We start from the raw sequence: 15,450 nt of genomic DNA, 5'->3' as shown, positions 1-15,450 counted from the left end.
GCTCCTTAAAACAAAGTCCATCAAAATAATCAATATAAAGGGAGATAGAACACAACCCTGCTTAAATCCTGATTTTATACAAAACCAGCTGCTAACCTCATTTCCTACCTTAACCGTAGCAGTGTTATTCTCGTACCTAGCAACAATAGCTTGTATTTGTCTGATGTACCATACAAGGATAAAACCTTTGCCAAAGCCGTTCTATCAACAGAATCGAATGCTTGTTCATAATCTATAAAACTGAGGACCAAAGGCGTTTGAAAACTTAGGTACTTCTCAATTATTAACCTAAGAGTGAAAATTTGGTCAACACACCCTCTACCTTTTCTAAAACCGCACTGCTCTTCTCTTAAAACTTTGTCTACGGCATCTCTCAGTCTAAAAAGTATCATATTACTAAGAAATTTGCTAACTACAGAGACCAGACTAATGCCTCGATAATTACTACACTCAATTTTATCACCTTTCTTATAAAGTGGCTTAATTAAGGTTTTCCTAATATCTAAAGGACCTTCTACTTTTATAAATATCATATTCATAATCTTCAATAACTTGTTTCTAACCTCAGAGCAACCATATTTAATAAACTCATTTATTACCTTATCAGCACCTGGAGCCTTATTATTCTTTAATCCTTTTAGTACTGTTGCTCATTCCTCCTCATAAAACAAATCTTCCTTCACATCCAAGGTATCACCAACTTTTTCATTTTCCTCTATATTTTTTCCTGCAACTCTATCTCGGTTAAGCAAGTTCTCAAAATGTTCGGCCCATCTCCCTTTAGCTTTTTCCTTATCGCTAATTGCCACCCCATTCCTATCTTTAACTGGGACAAGTCCGGATTGACTACTAGCTCTCAATTTGTTAACGTGCCAGTACAGTATTTTACTATTATGCCGTCTAGCTGCATCTTCTAAATCCTCGGTTATTAAACATAATAATTATGAGTGAGGAAGTGCAATATAAAAATATATCTGACACACGTATCTAAATAGCTAAGGGAAAGTATGGCAGGTAAGTGCAAGGAAAGTATGGCAGTGCAAGTACAATGATTTTAGCGCACTTTTGATGATAAGCCAACCTTGGCATTCAGCGCAACATGAAAAATGTTACTACATTTTCATTATTTGAAATAATTTAAGAATCTTATTTTGAAATAAGAAGTCAAATAAAACCTGCTAAAACAAGTCTCTGCAGCATTAATTTTTTTTTCAAAAGTAAGCCTAAAAATCCTTCGTTTTAAATTTAGAAATCAAGCTATGGAATATTAGTAAAAGTGTTGATAAATTGAAAAAGTGATAAAATAATGAAATAGCGAAATCATAATTAATCACAACAAAGATAAATTTTAAAAATGGCTTTTCCATGACCAGGGTAGCCGCAGACCCAAATATTACACAGCCAGTGCAAGTTAAATATTTCAATAAACAAGGTAGCCTATTTTAGGCAGCATTCACCCTCTTTGCAAACCCGATAGTTAGAGAAAAAGTGGTGAAATGTGCTTGGGGATTTTTTAATGATTGTTACATATTTGAGCCAAAAAAGGGATATACTGTTCCCTTTTTCTTGCTATACTTATGCGTGACATTGCTGCTTTCAATGAATTCATTGACTATTAGTGGGTTATACATTGATGTCAGCCATTACCGATAAAAGTTTAAGTGGCAATAGAATATCAGCTGAATACTACATGATTAGGTTCCTTATACTACATCTAATTCCATCACAGAGATAGAATGCTTTGTGCAAATGACTAGTGGTGGTTTTTATACTAAGAAGAAAAATTACATAGAAAGTTTACACCCATCTTTTCATGATAAGACAGAGCCTTATTCACTTAAGCTTGCATAATTGTTTGGAATTTCAAGTCGTTGATTCGGAAATATGAGTGTCACTGTTACAGAGGTTGGCCGTAGACAAGAGTCATAGAAAAATATAGTGACTATTACGCCCCAGAAAGTGAAGAAAAATATATTTCCAACAAAAGCATCCTCAATACAAGTAGCAGACTGAAATATTGTTGCAGATTCAAAATAACTGTTGTAAATCGCAGTGTTCATTTGGTGAAGTATGTTCAACGACAAATGTGGAGAAAAATGCGTAAGCACGGGAAGAGTTTAGTAGCCTTTACCCCATAGAAAAATAAAAAGAATTATTAAATTTGGATTAAAAAAGGCAGTTGTTTTTAGTTGCATTAAGTCTGTTGTCGAACAAATGTTAAACAAATAATAATACCCGTAGAGGATTTGATAATTGCGTGTGAAAGCATACTCAAACTGACTGGGCTGGGAAAATTGGTTTCTGTGTAAATGCAATAAAGAAAAAGACTTAAGAAGTTCACTGACGAAGAACCTAAATAGGAATGCTATGAGTAGTTTTTAGCTGCTAAATATTTAAAACTATTAAAAAGGAATCAACAAAATAATACATTAACAGAAATTCGTTGTTTACTTCTTCTCTTCTAGCCCCCCCCCCGCTTTTTTTTGCTGTAACTGTCGAAACTGGCTTGTAATCCTCATTTAGAAGCTGAACATCACTTTGCTTCACACTGCTAAAATCACAAAAGTAGCCCTTTCAATCTATATATAAAGCTTTGTATTTGGATTTATTCCATGAGGCTATTTTCGCCACCCTCCAGCCATATTTCCCATTTTCATCTTTGGTGTCAATCATCACATGTCTACCTATCATGGTCTTAGCAGTTTCTGCAGAGTCTGGTTCAACTACGTACTCCTCTTCCTCATCAAATGAACTTCCGGAGTCATCTTCAAGGTCTGATTGGTCAAAAGAAAAGTAAAACTTTGCCCTCCCCTTCTTTTTCCTTGCGGTTTGTAATGGATACTTCATTTGTTTCACGCAGTGCATGGCAACTGCAGCAAAATCAACTTTAAATAACCCTTCAAGTAGTCCAGGCACTGTTTTATATTTCACAAAAGCATGACTTAGTTTGTTCATACTTTCACAAGCGTTGGTCGAATCTTCCATAACTTCCCAATCTTCTTTGTTCATAAGCGAGCATGCTCGAGTAAACATTCTTCTGTGCTCAATTTTTGTCCACCAGAGTGCAAAATGCCTAGCTTCTGACCAGTCTACGTTTAAGTTTAATTCTTCTTCTGTAAAGTTCTTATAAACAGAAATAGTCCATAGCTCCAAAAGAGAGCTAGGCTGTAGGTTTTTGAGTCCCCCCAGAATCTCAAACTGAATTATTACCTCTGTTTCTTCTTTCACGGTGGTAACTAGTTTGGCAATTTTTTGAAACAAAGGAGATTTAGGAGTTACCACTCTTTTGAAGAGCCTATATGCTATTTTTAGCACATTTCACCACCAGTGGACTTTGCAGCCCCTTAAGGACTTTGCTGCTGTCTCTGAAAAAAGGGCCTCTTCCAAACCTTTTTTTTGTGCCTGTAGGAAGTCAACAATAAAGAATGTCGAAGATCCATTGTCAAACGCAGGAAAAAGCTCTGTCACCAGACTTAATAATTTTGATAGAACTATTCCATAAGCTATTGCAGTTTGCTGATTCAAAAGAACCCGCGCAACAACTTTGTATTGCATAGTAACTATATTAAGTGACGTGACGTTCATCAGATATTTAAAACCTTTTGTTGATGGAAATGTAACATCAACAAGCAGTGAAATAGCCTCAGCAAAAATTTCAACCCCATGATGAGAAAAAATTACGACATATGACACTTTGTTTGGATCAGCACCAAACTTGCAAAATCTTATATATTTGTATGATTTATTGTGGAGCAAAGAATGACATGTTTGTGTTGGTCCTCCTTCAGCAGCAATTTCAAATTTCCTAAGTTTTGTGAAACCTTCAATAATTTAAGGCCTCCTTCTAGACTCAAAAGATTCAATCTAGTGTCTGTTTGTTAGCACACCATAGCCATCTTCACTTTTTGTTATTCTCTCCTTAAGCCTAGCAATCTTATGAGTATCGAAAAAAGCGATACTCCGTAACGGCAAGCTATAATCTGGTCCCACACTCAGCATGATTTCCGACGGAGTGATCCCTGGATTCCGCCGGATTGTTTCAATTGCATGATGCTCTGCATCTGGCAGAAATGCAGTTTCAACCGGTCTAGGATGGTCATGACCGTTTTCAACTGAGGGTATCCCATTACGCAAAACGCCCATCCATCTTCTTTTATCTTTTGGGTCTAGCGGATGCACGTAAATCATGAAGGCATCACATTTCATTTTGATAATAGTCGATTCCTGGTGTTGTGGACATTTTTGACTTGCATAAGCTATGGGATAGGAAGTAGAGCAGCCAGTTTGAGCGCATGCTCTCACCCCTGCACACTTGTTCCTATGAACAATAATATCCATCGTCTCCCCTTTTATTCTGACAACCCTTTGAGCTGGAATCATACCCTTACCTTTTTTTAACTGAAGAAAACTCCAAATGAAATTTTTGTCTGAACGTACAGCCTCATACTCTGAAAAATCGTAGGTGTTTTCTATATATAAAAGTTTTTTGTGGTTGTGGGAGTATCCAAGAAATTTTACCTGGTCTTCTGATGAGACAGGCTCAACAAACTCTTGATCTATCATCCATACAATCCTTTGTAGCATATTTCTTTTAGTTGGTTCGGGAGGTGCCTCAATACTATCAGTAGAATTAATATTTGATTCATACTTGCCCGATTTATTAACCCTTCGATTTGGATGAATTTTTTTTAAAGTTTGAACTTGTTCGGGAACTTTGAAAGTTTCTTGGGAATTCAGGAAATGCCTCCCTTTTTCAGTTAATACAAGAGATTTAACTATGTCTGGAGAAGAACCTGGTATTTTTTTGGTGAAAAAGTCAATTTGAAGAAGACCTAAGCATATGCACTGCCGAACAGCAACGTTTAGGCTGTAGATTCTGTGAATTGTTCATACTTGAATAGGTGGTCGACGTCAAGGGTATTGGCTAGGTATCAAGCTTCTTCTGAAGCCAAAAGCAGTTTCTAAGGTCACCTTTTAAAAAAAGCCGGATGTTTACTTCTGTTACTTTGTCACTAACCATAGCAAACATGTCCACAGCACCAAGAATCTTCCTAAATAAAGAAGAACTCTCTTTTAGAGTTAAACTCTTTCTATAGATGCAACCAGGTCAGTCATGTGTATCAGAATTCACGGTCCCTCCCCGTATATCGAAGTAGTCATTCACATAGTTTTCGTGGCAAAGACCTGCATGAAGTAAGTAGAAATATACTAAAACAGATTTGAAATTTGAATGTATGGCATCAACTTCAGCGTCTTTTTTTTCTGATGTCCATACTAATATCTGCCATAAGTCCTCTTTCTCAGAAACATAAAGTATCGCTGTTGCCAGATCACCATCCATACCTGCCTTACCTAAATCTTGTATCCAGGTACACGAGTGTGCTGGAAAACCGATGTGAATTACGAACCTAATTGACGGAACGTTGACTGCCATACCAATAGCAACTGTTGCGATACGTACAACAATTTCACCTGCTAACACTTGATGAAGAATGCGCTTTTTATCTATTGATCGGGTGGTCTTTCCTGTGTAAACTTTAACTTTGACTTTGCCTAAGTACAGAAATACAGAACGTAAATTTTCACATCTTTCAGGGAGCGGAAGGTCGATAATTGTTGGTTGAGAAAGTGTTTGATCAATAATCTTCTGAGCAAGATCAACGTATTGTTTCGGAGGGCCCTCAATATAAAGATCTTCGTTTTTTTCTACTTTTTTAGACTTTTTACTTTTTCAAATATTACAAGTTTCAATGTGAATCCCTATATTTGGTCGACTAATTTGCCCTTTGATAGAAACTAATTTCTTCGTTGAAAGCTTTTGTTGTAGTTGACTTTCGCTACTTGGAGTAAGGGTGGCAGATAAGAACAGTGCAGGAGCTAATGGGAACAGTTGACGAAGCTCCGCTACACGATCAAAGGCAGACTGGAAAGAACCACCCCATTCACAAATTAAATGAACTTCATTGACACAGATAAGTTTCACATTTTTTTTTTAGAAACTCCAAATTATTGCCATGATTTAGAAATCCAAGGTTCCCACAAGATTCAAAGAAGGCTTCGGGTGTTGTCAAAATGACTTGAGGAAGGTTGGACGGATCAAAACAAATGATAGAACCCTCACCACCTAAGGCAAATACATGAATACCTTTGGACGTTAAGTACTTTCCATGGCTTGCAATCGACAAACTATTTCAGCCATGGCTGGGTGACCGTCGGGACAAAATGAGCAACAGTCCCAAAACAGCTTCTGAAGTGAGCAAACCATGCTTTTATGACATTGCAGCATTCTTCGTTCAATTCGATCTTTTAAATTGTCTTTATTTTGGATTCCATCGCGCTCATACGGATAGTCTGAGCCATAATCATTCAACTTATACAAAAACATGCCAAAAGCAAAAACATCAGATTGCTTGGTCGGGTTTCATGAAATAAATCTTTCTGGGCTAAAAAATGACAAATTCCCCCCATATGTTTCGTTGCAGGAACTAAAGTAGGTAGACGTATGTGTTACGGATGTTATAATTTCGATTCTACTTTCTACAAAATCAGTGACCTTAAATAGCCAAGAATCGGGTAAGGAGGGATCTTCAGTGACAAGAACATTTTGGGATTTTAGGTCACCGTGAATGATTCGTTTTTTATGCAAGTATTCAAGCCCGTTTCCAGTTTGTCTACTGCATTCTAAAAACAAGGTGCTACCATACTTTCCACAACATAGTTAACGTAAAAAAAATCCAATAGACATCTAACGCTATGGATAACGGTACTTTTTGAACCAAATACTAAACTTTTTCTACAATATTCTCGACCAAATGTTGACGCTTCTGGACAAACAAATATTAGCTCTACTATATTCCTGTGAGCTGCTCTTCTGATAGCATTTGCTTCCTTCACGAATTTCTGTTCATATTTTACACTGCCACTACAACCAAAATATATGTTTAAAATTATTTCTTTACCCCTGTAATCACAAATTGAGATGGTAGAGAATTTTGATTCTGCTACCTTGGATTTTACGTTTGGGAGATCTTCTTTGGTCAGTTGTAGTTCAACAGGGAGAGAGGATTGTCTCCGAGATGCAAGCTGCCCATCAGATCCAAGATTGAATATGAAATGAGATGGCAGGTCTAGAATGATAAAAAAGAGCTTTGAATAATAGCTTCATGTCGTATATTGGGGGTGAGAGCTATAGGAATGATCATCCCCGTCCCAAAAATTTACTAGTGGGTCATAAATGACATTAAATTAAACATTTTCCAGGCTGAGGGGGGATTTAGATGTTCTTTTAACTCATTTTCTTACTTAAGACTGTTCAAATACCCTAGGATTTATCATCAGTGGTGTAAATAAGAGTAAATAAAGGGTAAAAAACTAAACAATGGAAACTGTAGGGACAAAAGAATTATGGTTGCGTTCCGTTTCAAAAGGTCCAAAATTAACTTATTCTAGAGTGATTTCTTCCATTATATGTGGTTATTGGACACACTGTTAAATAAGCAGCCACCAAAGATGCGCTATTAGTAACAAAAGCCGATAGAAACAGCTTGGTCTAGAATATGCCACGGAAAGGGGCTACCCAATAATTTTTAAAATTACTAAACGTAGAGAAAAACGGCTTGGCGGATATGGATTGAATTTCTTACTACTAAATTGTACTAGTGGCTTTTTTCCTATGTCCTTTTAATGGTTTAAATTTATTTTTCTTCATTCAACTCTCCCATTATCTTATTCACTCTGTACCTATCTACTTTATAGTGGGATATACAGCAGAAGAAGCATAGAAGTAGAAGATGTAGTAAAAGTAGCGGCGAGGCTTAACTTTAACGGAGGAAAAAATATACTTAGGCTGACTTCGTTGTTCGCGATACCGTTAAAATGAACGTTTTGAACCAAATCGTATTAAAAATTTTGAGCTTATATACCTTCTTTATAAATGATCTTAGATTAAGTGTATCAAAAGCGTGCTTAGGTGAAGCCTTTAAACAAAATGATGGAACAGTGCCAATGATATTGGAAAACGTTATATTTCTACTGTAAAAATACATAAAACAAGGTGCCGATTTTCCATGACTGACGATTTTCCATGAATTGTGAGACGCTCATCGAGCCGACAGATCAAATCTAGATGTTATAAGAGCCCTTCCTTATAATTGATGGTTGTGTGTCATGAATTTGAATAATCTGTCATAATAAAATAACAAAAAAATATTCCAGACCAAAATTCCAAAATGGGAAGTCAGTTGATGATGATCAACAACCTTCCATTTTCATGAATTTCTTCTTTTACAGCAGTCTAATGTAGTTTAGACTTAATCAAAATATCTATAAATCGATAATAAAAAAATACTCCTTACCAAGAACAGTGTTTTCATGTGTCTTGTCAGTATCCATTTTTTAATTCACTATGGTTCATTTTTGAAGCACAGTGGATTAATGTTTGCTTAGCAATACAGGACCAAGAGTTTGACACCACCTTAGCAGGGTTGGGTGACAGGCTTGCTATATGTCCCTGTATATATAAAATGGCAGCTTAAATGTTGATTCGGTGCTCTATGCACCAATAATGGCTCATCACGATATTTAGCTACTTATCTTTATGGTTCGCAAGCGCAAGGGAGAAAACTTCGAGACTCAGTTCCAGGATATTGCACAGCCTGAAACAAAAAAAAAAGTTGCAATAGTTTCCACTGATTCATCTAAGCAATCATTTCCAAAGTAAATAATCGCGTTTGTAAAAGTGTAATTTTTTTCACTGATTGACCTAAGCCCTTATTTTAAAATTAAATAAGTATGGCTGCAGGAATAGAAAAAAAACATGAGCATGTTGACAACATGCAACCAAAAACATGGAACAGAAAAATGGAGGAGGAAGTCAAAGCCCAATTAAGAATTAAATCAGTTCAATCAAGAATTAAAATGATGTTGGTAGACTGTGATGAAACAGTTAAGAGTCATGGCTAATTGTAAAAAAATCCAAGACACATAGTCTGAGTAATAGGCAAAGATGGAAAAAACTTTTTACAGTATTGAATAAAAATTAAATAATTTCACATGTTGGTAGATATTCTTCCATTCATCCATGCATCCTTAGGTAGATATTAATAGAATAAGGGTAATTCAATTAGTGTATGAGTTCCTATGAGGCATTTAAAGGCCATTGGAGACCCCAAATAAAAGGTTTTCATAAATTTATGACTGTCAATAGGAGCTGCAAGACAGTTGGGAATTGAGATTGCTCTCAATATATGTGTATAGCCTTTCAACCCTAAAGACCTTGTAATCTGATATTAAGACTGTTTTCGACGAAATGGCAATCTAAAATTTCTATCAGATGCATTTGGGGAAAACTTGAGGCAACTAGTTGCTTTGTGTTCACCTTCGACTTTAAGGAAGGATGCTATGACTTCTGATTTCCAATTGAATACACATCCAAAATATACACTCAGATATAACTATTTCATAACTTTGGTTGAAAGCATTTGGCGAAAAAACCGATTTGTAATTTCCAAAGACATAATTAATAGACCTTTCAACACTATACAGAACAAAATTGCTATCTCCAAATTTTGATTGAATATAATTGGGGAAATGATGGACGTGGGGGGATGAATGGAATGGTGGTCCTCCAATCCCCTTTCGATCATGAATCTCATTGCTTGAAACTCGAAAAGAACACTAACACTTCCGACTGGCAATACAATGAGTCCCTTCCAAATATTATGCAACCGCCCTTTCTATATAAACCTTATATGCCTCAGGGCATAACTTACAACCCTTGTCCTGAGAAGGCTCTGCAGGGGGGGGGGGTCATCCTCAAAGACCTGATTTTTAGACCTTTCGAATACGTTGAACCAAATGGCTATCTAAAGATTTTGATTGAATGTGTTCGGGGAAAGGGCGGGCGTAGAAGGAATGTTAGTGCTATCCAATCACTTTCGACCATCAAAAATGGCAAAAGCTCTTCCAATTACTAATCAAATGAGCCATATTTGAAATTTCTACGACAACTTCTTCGATACGAAGTGTCTTGGTCTAAAAGAAAAAAAAATAAATTGTGCCCACGTCGCTCTTTACTTAGGCAGTGCTAGTGCGCTGCCCTTGATAAGATAAAACTTCAACTTGGATTTTAACTCCAGAGTACAAAAAAACAAACAAATTAAAAGCAGATAGAAACTCTTATGTACAGAAATACTTACGATTGAAAGAAATAAATAATGAAACCTCAGCGCTTCTTCTTCTAATTCACAGCAGGCGGGCTATTCAGTTGGTACTATTTAGCCCTCTTCTTTTTGCTTCACTCTGTAGGCTACAGACCTACTGTCTTGGTTGTCTCTTATTTTTTAGATATTGTCAGATATCTTTCAGTAGATCTTTTGACTCAAGGAGTTCGAATATAAGATGATAGATATCGATTTCTGCGCTCTGTGTGCAGGTATAGTTGGCTAGGCACATGGCTGATAGTGAGATTTTGTGGTGTTTATAGTATTTTAACAGTTTACAAAGCAAGGTATGTTGTGCAGACGTCAGCATATTACATTCAAATAGGCAATGGTCAGTTGTTTCATTATTCATATTACAATGCCTGCAAAGAGGGGACAGGGGAATTGAACCACTTGAATTAGAAAGCTTATATGAGAATGCAAGGAAATTTAGTCCATTTGTTCCAGAACGAATTCTATGATAAATTTTAGAAAGATACTTATTGGGAAAAGGGGAAAGGAAAGGATTAATCTTATTAAAATTAATATCTGATAGCCTTCATCGGTAAATATCTCTAATTGGGATTGATCTCCCACTTGGCTGGTCAATATTTATTGCATTTTTCGCTATTTCATCAACCTGATGATTACCACTTATGTCAGAGTGGCTAGGAATGTAAGTGACTCAATCCAGTGACTCGAGAAAGTGTGGTGGGTGAATTTAAACTTCCCACTGCACCAATATTCTCATAAACATGTTTCAATGCTTCAACCATTTTGAACGTAAACACGTAGTGAAGTGTCCACTGCCCGTTTGCATACTAACAGGTGATGTTGAGGGGGATGCAATGATATTAAAACGTCTTCGCTTGACTCCCTCGCTCATAGCTCTTGTCAAATCATTTCCACTTGGCGTGGTAGTATTTTCCGAAAATGATTTAAAAACATCTTTTGATATTTGACTAAATTCCTTTAATCGTTTTAAAATATGTGTATTGGCAACAAGGCTTTTGGGAAAGTTTGATGAGTTTAAAAATGTATGCAGATGACTGTCAAATGATACAAGTCTTTTAAGATTCGTGACCAAATCTGATAATAAATCAACTAGAATATAGGTCTTGTCATGGATTACAACTTGATTCCCATTAGCACCAATTTGAACATGTTCACTCGCATTGAGATATGTCAAGAGTCTTTTACACTGTTCACGATACGAATGTGGCATTAGATCTGCAACACTTGTCATAACAAGTGTAGACAAACCTTCTTCTTCTTTTGGTATTATCGTTGATGGTGATGATGATGATGATGATGGAGTCATTTCCTTATTGTGATCAATGACATTTACTTTGAGGGGTCTCTCACGATAGGGTTCATGTTTGTCGACTCGGCGAAGTGCATTTTGAAGCAGAATTAATTTTTTCATCGTCGGCAATTGTCTCATTGTTAATGAATTTATTGAGATTGTCCTCGAAATGTTCCTTTGGCGAAAAGGTGAGTTCAATAGGAGTCAATTTATAGGGTTTGGCCATTCTCGCTCTAGAGAAAACTATTTACAGGTTCTTCAATGATTGGCAGTAACAGTGTAAAGAAGTTACCACCCGCTTGAAGCAGTCGTTTTCTTTTGAAATCGTTTCCTTTATTTCTGCTTGCCGCTGATGCTAGGGAGCGTACAAGGGAACATTACAGCGGGGTGAGAGGGAAATAAATTTTGAGTCGGGGAAAATGTTAAAATCTGGCCTATTTAGTTTGTGATAAGCGATCAAATCGTAAAGGACTATCATCCAATATCAATAATCTAAGCACCTTTTTAAGCGCATTAATTTTTCCCAAATGCTTGATTGGCAATCATCGCGTTCTTAAGAAACTTGAACAATATAATCTTCCAACAGCACCAACACCACCATTTAAAAAAGAAAATGATTCAATATTTGAAAATACTATCAGTAGCAGCAGCAGCACCACTGATTTTATAACACCTGTGGCTGCTAGTCAAAAGCAAAGACGAATTGATTCATCCTCCAGTGTGAAAAAGGGGAGTGGACATTACACTACGTGTTTGCGTTCAAAATAGATGAAGTTCTGAAATGTGTCTATGCAAATATTGGTGAAGCAGGAAGTTTAAGTTCTCCCAAAACGCTTTCTAAAGTTGTCTCCGGCAGCACATTAAAAAAAGCAAAAGAGTATCTAGAGAATGAACCGAGTTACACACTGCACCGGAATCACAGGCTTCGCGGCAAACAATATTGACAAACTAAAGCCTTTTTCCCTCTGCATATAATGCAAACGGATCTTTTAACTGTAGACGCAATTCAACGGCGTCACAATGCACCCTACAAATATATTATGGTAGCAATAAGTGTCTTTAGTCGCTCTGCCTATGCCATTCCATTACGATCAAAGAGAGGTATTGAAGTTGCTCAGGCCATTGAAAGTATTCTTGGAACAGGATTCGTATAGAAAAATTCAATCGGATTGTGGTAGTGAATTTGTTGAATCCCCATGTACAAAAGGTTCTATTGAAATATAATACAACACTTTATCATAGTCACAGCCCGATAAAGGCTGCATTGGCTGAACGATTAATAAGAACGATTCGTCTAATAGTTTCAAGATATTGTACCCTGAAAAATACACCGGTTTTTATTCATGACTTAGATAAAATCATGCGAATATATAACCATCGACCCCATCGGTCACTGTTCAACGCACATCCTTGGGATTTTCACTGCCGTGAAAATATATTTGACACCTTTATAAGGCAGTACTCTTATGACTAACAAGAAAAAAAAAATGTGAAGAAGAAGTTCAATGTTGGTGATACTATTAGAATTAAGAGAACCACTAATATTTTTGAAAAGGGGAATTATTTATGGAGCACCGAACTTTTTAAAGTGTCCAAAATCCTGGAAACCGAACCCACGACATATCAACTGCGAGACACCAAAGATGATGAGATTCTCGGCGGTTTTTATGAATATGAACTGCAAAAAGTTAGAAACACTAGTGAAATTTATCAAATTGAAAAGATATTAAAGAGTCGTACTCGTAGGGGTAAGAAACTTTTGCTTGTTGGCTGGCTAGGATACAACTCAGATATTGATTTTTGGGTCAGTGCTGAAGATATTAACAATGCCCAATGATTTCTATGTGACTTTCATGTGTAATGTTTCTGATCCTCTCTACAATGATCTGAATAGAACAAGTGATTTTGGACGAAACCCTCACCACCCATCGAATTCGACGGAAAGTACGAAGTGGCTATTGTCGACTGTATTCTCAAAAATAACCACGGCTTCCTGAGAGAAGATTGTAAATATGATCTAAAAGTTATATCTCACGATCTGCCACCAATCAACTCAGGTGAGCAAGAAAAAATTCAAAACATCAATTGGATGGATTATCCAAATATTGAAATACCCTATGAGGAACTCGCCTGCATGAATTATTTATGTCGTTCTATCAATAAAAGAATTGTTGCTCGTAAAAAAAAAGCTTTTCATTTCAACTATTCAAAGGAGGAGGGCAAGATCTACAATATTGCACCTAATGTCAGCGAAAATGTTATCCTCAATGATAATCTAAAGGATGTTCTTAGCTTTAAGCTCAATATAATCAATGGCAAAAGTGCCGGAAACTCTAATTTCAGTCTTGCTGACTACCCGCCTGTCTTCTCCACGGACACTTGTATATATCTCTACGCTTCATTTGTGCAAACATCTCGGGTTGGTAATTCAAATGTTCCCCTCCTACGAGTTCTTGAACGAAAAACCAATCAAGAGCATATTCACCACTACAATATAAAGCATCTTCAATATATTCCCTTAAACACTTCCTATTTGGAACTCTGTCAGTTAACACTAAGAACTGAATTGGGTGATCCCATAGCAATTTCAAAAGGTTTGGCTGTGATTACATGCCATTTCCGGCCCATCGTTCAAATTCAACAAGATGTCTAATAGAAAACTGGTATTCACTTGTCCTGATATTAACTGCTATGTTAATACTCTTGGCCCAAGACAACAGAGCAATGGAATGGACTATTACAAGGGTCGCTCGTCAATGTCTGGCTACGGTCTTGGCAGTTGGTTTGCTAAGCTGTTTCGCTCTTCACTACCACTGGCTAGAAAATATCTTGTACCGGCTGCGACAGATTTTGTATCCTCTACACTATACGATTGGGGCTCTCGCAAGGATTTTTAAAAAAAGTACTTTGGAAAATCTTAGGTCCAGTGCGCGAACCCTTGGCGAGAAATTAAAACAAAATTGTAAATGAGCCGACCTTTTCGTCTAGAAGAGGTTTTATCGGCACCAATAGCAAGAGATGCTGAACCGTGTATGAACCAAGTTAGATTTCAACCGTTAAAAAATAGTGCTTATGTCCAAGGATCGAAGTTAGACCCCGGGGAAGCCGATTCGTTGCGTTTGTGTGCCTGGAATTGTCACCTCACTACTGGTTATGAAGATGTGTTGCAATTTCTTTCTGATTCTCAAGGAAAAATTAGTTTTATTGGTATATCTGAGTTTTTTTTAGTCAGGAACACTCTTTCTCGCTGTATTCTTTTCCAGATTATAATTTGGAGGCTAAAAACCGGACGTCACTTTACAGAGGGGGAATTGCGTGTTTGATTTCAAAGTCATTGACATACCAAGTAAGAAATGATATTGATGTTTGGATAGAGGGTAAGTTTGAAAGTTTTAGTATTGATTTAAATTTGGGTAGTCGTAAATTTTTGATTAGTATTGTGGATAAGCCACCGAGCGCAAGCTGGGAAGATTTTGAGCGTGGATTTGATCAACTTACGCGTGCGGTGTCTCGGGCAGGTTTAGATTTTATTTGTATGGGTGATTTTAACTTTGATCTGCTATCTCTGAATGGAGTGAATCTTGATTTTTTTTAATTTGATGGTTGCTAATGATCTTTTCCCCTAGCTAATATTCCAACACGGGTTACGAGTCATTCAGCTACTCTCATTGACAATATTTTTGTTGGTTCGAAGTATCTGGATCGTAGTTATGCTGATGTGGTTCTGTACCCTTGTTCTGACCATTTTCCAGTTCTCGGAACGGTACTTTGTGTCCGCATAGAAAGAAAAGAAAGAAAAAAAAAAGTGAAGACTCGATCGTTAAAAAAAGAGAACTTACAGAGGTTTGGTGATGAGTTAAGCAGCACTGATCTTAGCGAGATTTTGGAGATAAAAGATGACGCTTCTGGGGCATTTGATTGCATGATGGGGATCACACAGCCAAT

General features: G+C 36.8%; 1 long non-coding RNA gene across 2 annotated transcripts in view; it reads right to left on the bottom strand.

Annotated features, from left to right (window-relative positions):
- The window catches only part of LOC148954119 (uncharacterized), a 91,220-nt gene extending 82,570 nt beyond the window's left edge, over nt 1-8,650 (bottom strand). Inside the window, exons 1-2 of one of the 2 annotated variants that reach the window (XR_016141483.1) lie at nt 8,355-8,650; nt 6,960-7,127 (exon numbers count right to left, since the gene is read on the bottom strand). This is a non-coding gene — a long non-coding RNA (uncharacterized LOC148954119). The remainder of the gene's footprint in view (nt 1-6,959; nt 7,128-8,354) is intronic. The other variant, XR_016141482.1, reaches the window with a different exon arrangement.
- Nucleotides 8,651-15,450: the final 6,800 nt, after the last annotated feature.

Source organism: Artemia sp. Qi Xiang Cuo, chromosome 3 (genome assembly GCF_049724085.1).
Source record: "Artemia sp. Qi Xiang Cuo chromosome 3, ASM4972408v1, whole genome shotgun sequence".
Taxonomy (NCBI): domain Eukaryota; kingdom Metazoa; phylum Arthropoda; class Branchiopoda; order Anostraca; family Artemiidae; genus Artemia; species Artemia sp. Qi Xiang Cuo.
This window is presented reverse-complemented; position numbering and strand designations above follow the sequence as displayed.